The sequence below is a fragment of the Puma concolor genome, chromosome B4, assembly GCF_028749965.1.
Source record: "Puma concolor isolate L17-30 chromosome B4, mPumCon1.1.hap2, whole genome shotgun sequence".
NCBI classification, from domain to species: domain Eukaryota; kingdom Metazoa; phylum Chordata; class Mammalia; order Carnivora; family Felidae; genus Puma; species Puma concolor.
Genome location: NC_141673.1, coordinates 74,981,742 through 74,986,319, shown reverse-complemented (window position 1 = coordinate 74,986,319; position 4,578 = coordinate 74,981,742). Strand labels below are relative to the sequence as shown.

The following is a 4,578-nucleotide window of genomic DNA, read 5'->3' as shown; positions in this document are numbered from 1 at the left end:
AAGACTGAGTTTCATATCTGGGTTAACATGACCTGTAACAAGCAATATTGCCAGATGGAAAGGTTAGCCATTAGCTAAGCTAATTCAAAGGGCAAAAAGTTGGAAGCCAGAAGGACCAAGAAAATGCTAGACCTCGGTAATTTTTAGAAAACTGAAGAAAAGTTTTTTTTTTTTCAACGTTTATTTATTTTTGGGACAGAGAGAGACAGAGCATGAATGGGGGAGGGGCAGAGAGAGAGGGAGACACAGAATCGGAAACAGGCTCCAGGCTCTGAGCCATCAGCCCAGAGCCTGACGCAGGGCTTGAACCCACGGACCGCGAGACCGTGACCTGGCTGAAGTCGGACGCTTAACCGACTACGCCACCCAGGCGCCCCTGAAGAAAAGTTTTATACTGACACAGGCATGGAATGGGATGATGGAAGAAATCTGATTCAGACAGTAGGGGGACTGGGGATCCCACACATCACCTGGGCTGCATATAAAACTCATACTTTGTCAAGCAGTGTTCCTCGTCAGAGGCTACTACTGCAATGATACTGATTTTTATTTTTTCAAATAAGCAAAAAACAAATGAATAAATGCAGAAGTCTTTTTTAGGAAAGAGGATACATTTATTTCTTTAATCAAGAAGGATTTATGAGGCTATATATTGATGTTAGAATTGAATTACTGTTGATGCCACTTCCAGATACGAGCTTTTGTTACCGTGACTGTCAATAGCTGGGAACTACCATTTGAGAGACAATTGATTCAGTTCCGTGCAGCTGTATTAAGCATGCCATAAGCTGTTTACAAAAACCTTTGTTTTCAAAATTTGTAGTTGGAGGTGTCTGTGCTAATCTATTATAGGTAGTGTGACTATTCTAAATAGGGCAAAAAAGTTACCATGTCTACTAAAAAGACTATACTGTAAATGTTGGAAGTTATTTCTTCTCGTTCTGGTACATATTTATACTTCCTAATTTATTAAACAAGTGATCCTTTTGTAGAATACAATCACATGCATTTGATACGTATAGAAAAAAATGACAAAAATCTTGCTAAGATCTTTCGTAAGTCATGCATGTCAGTGAGTTCACACATACCTGACATTTCCTAAATCAAAGTGACAGTTGAAGCTGCCTGCCATTTTTAGCATAATTCAAAATAACTCATATAAAAATGAATTATGAGCAATGCAGTAGGACTACACATAGTGCTCTCACAAATAATTTGTGTGAAAGAAGTATATCTCATTTTTTTATCTTTGGATTGAGTAAAGATTTCTTAGTGACACTGCAGTGACCTAAGGTCATAGACCCCTGCAAATCAAATGTCAGTTTAAGTTGCTATATTCATCTAGAAATGTATGTGATTTAGCAATGTGATTTACTTCTATCAGTAGGTAAAAAAAAAAAAACATCTTTTCATTTTTCACTCAGAGTGTAATGGTAGCACTTCACTTTTTAAAAAACACCTTTTGTAAAGTGCTATCTGATAAGATAGGAGCCCTATAATTTCCTTTAATGTTATTTAGCAAGGAAACAGTTTGGTGAGGGGGGAAGGAACATAGGACCTGGAATAAGATGCTCTTGGTTTTGAATACCATGCACTAACTTGATATGTGAGCTTATATTTCCATATTTGAGTTTCCTCATTTTTTAAATGCAGACACTAAGAGTAGCTACTGCAAAGTATTATTGTAGCAAGTCAATGTTATATTGATTAGCATTTTGGCTGGAACATAGAAGAACATATCTATTATTATTATCATTATTATCAACTTTCAAAGAATATTAAATATAGTGATCAAAAGTCATTATACTCCTAATATGATTTTTTCTTTTTTTTTTTAACGTTTATTTATTTTTGAGACAGAGAGAGACAGAGCATGAATGGGGGAGGGTCAGAGAGAGGGAGACACAGAATCTGAAACAGGCTCCAGGCTCTGAGCAGTCAGCCCAGAGCCCGACGCGGGGCTCGAACTCACGGACCATGAGATCATGACCTGAGCCGAAGTCGGACGCTTAACCGACCAAGCCACCCAGCTGCCCCCTAATATGATTTTTTCAAACTGCGTATTCTCCCACCTTACAATCCCTGAATTCTTCCAATCCTTACCCTGTATCTTCTCCTCCTTTCCCAAAAATCTTTGGGCTGTATTATTAATATATTAAATCACATCCTGAAAATCAATTTTTTATGATATGAATATCTGAGGGCCCATACACAAGTCCCTTGTTTTTCTAAAACGTATGCCTTTATCCAGTATGTATACATGAAGCTTTGTTTAATCCTGAAACTTGCTGGCCCTGATGATAAAAAGAATGCCATTAAATTCTTTGTATATTAACCCTTGAAACTTAATATACTTTTCAACACCTAAATATGACACAACAGTGCTTGCTTTGGCAGCACATATACTAAGGTTGGGGAGATACAGAGAAGATTAGCATGTCCCCTGTGCAAGGATGACACTTGGGTTCGTGAAGCGTTCCATATTTTTGATATTAGCCAGCTGGATCCAACAATACATTAAAAAAATTATTCACCACAACTAAGTGGCATTCATACCTGGGATGCAGGGCTGGTTCAATATCCACAAAACAATCACATCAATAAAAGAAAGGACAGAACCATATGATCCTCTCAATAGATGAAGAGAAAGCATTTGACAAAATACAGCATCCTTTCTTGATAAAAACCCTCAAGAAAGTAGGGATAGAAGGAGCATACCTCGAGATCATAAAAGCCATATATGAAAGACCCAATGCTAATATCATCCTCAATGGGGGAAAACGGAGAGCTATCCCCCTAAGGTCAGGAACGAGACAGGGATATCCACTCTCGCCACTGTTATTCAACACAGTATTGGAAGTCTTAGCTTCTGCAATCAGACAACACAAAGAAATAAAAGGCATCCAAATCAGCGAGGAGAGGTCAAACTTTCACTCTTCACAGATGACATGATTCTCTATGTGGAAAACCCAAAAGATTCCACGAAAAAACTGCTAGAACTGATTCATGAATTCAGCAAAGTTGCAGGATATGAAATCAATGCAGAGAAATCAGTTGTATTCCTATACACCAGCAATGAAGCAACAGAAAGAGAAACCAAGGAATTGATTCCATTTACATTTGCACCAAAACCCATAAAATACCTAGGAATAAATCTAACCAAAGAGGTGGAAAATCTATACACTGAAAATTACAGAAAGCTTATGAAAGAAATTGAAGAAGGCACAAAAAAGTGGAAATATGTTCCATGCTCCTGGATAGGAAGAACAAATATTGTTAAAATGTCAATAATGCCCAAAGCAATCTACATATTCAATGAAATCCCTATCAAAATAACACCAGCAATCTTCATAGAGCTAGAACAAACAATCCTAAAATTTTATGGAACCAGAAAAGACCCCGAATAGTCAAAGCAATCTTTAAAAAGAAAACCAAAGCAGGAGGCATCACAATCCCAGACTTCAAGCTGTATTACAAACTGTAATCATTAAGACAGTATAGTACTGGCACAAAAACAGGCACTCAGATCAATGGAACAGAATAGAGAACTCCGAAATGGACCCACAAACGTATGGCCAACTAATCCTTGACAAAGCAGGAAAGAATATCGAGTACAATAAAGATAGTCTCTTCAGCACATGGTGCTGGGAAAACTGGACAGCGACATGCAGAAGAATGAACTTGGACCACTTCCTTACACCATACACAAAAATAAACACAAAATGGATGAAAGACCTAAATGAAAGACAGGAAGCCATTGAAATCCTCGAGGAGAAAGCAGGCAAAAACATCTTTGACCTTGGCTGCAGCAACTTCTTACTCAACACATCTCTGGAGGCACAGGGAAACAAAAGCAAAAATGAACTACTGGGACCTCATCAAAATAAAATCTTCTGCACATTGAAAGAAGCAATCAGCAACCAAAAGGCAACTGATGGAATAGGAGAAGATATTTGCAAATGACATTATCAGATAAAGGGTTAGTATCCAAAATCTATAAAGAACTTATCCAACTCAACACCCAAAAAACAATTAATCCAGTGAAGAAATGGTCAAAAGACATGAATAGACACTTCTCCCAAGAAGACATCCGGATGGCCAACCGACACGTGAAAAAATGCTTGACGTCACTCATCATCAGGCAAATACAAATCAAAACCACAATGAGATACCACCTTACACCTGCCAGAATGGCTAACATTAACAACTGAGGCAACAACAGATGTTGGCAAGGATGTGGAGAAAGAGATTCTCTTTTGCCTTGTTGGTGGGAATGCAAACTGATGCAGCCACTCTGGAAAACAGTTATGGAGGTTCCTCAAAAAATTAAAAACAGAAATACCTTATGACCCAGAAATTGCACTAGTAGGCATTTATCCAAGGGATACAGGTGTGCTGTTTTGACGGGGCACATGCACCCCAATGTTTATAACAGCACTATCAACAATAGGCAAAGTATGGAAAGAGCCCAAATGTCCATAGATGGATGAATGGATAAAGAAGATGTGGTATATATATACAATGGAGTATTTCTCGGCAATCAAAAGAATGAAATCTTGCCATTTGCAACTACATGGA

The 4,578-nt window shown here is 38.0% G+C and overlaps 1 non-coding gene across 1 annotated transcript; it reads left to right on the top strand.

The window, feature by feature from the left end:
- Window positions 1-2,381: 2,381 nt before the first annotated feature.
- Window positions 2,382-2,488, top strand: LOC112868080 (U6 spliceosomal RNA). Its single transcript, XR_003224258.1, has one exon. It is a non-coding gene; the product is annotated as a U6 spliceosomal RNA (small nuclear RNA).
- The last annotated feature ends 2,090 nt before the right edge of the window (window positions 2,489-4,578 follow it).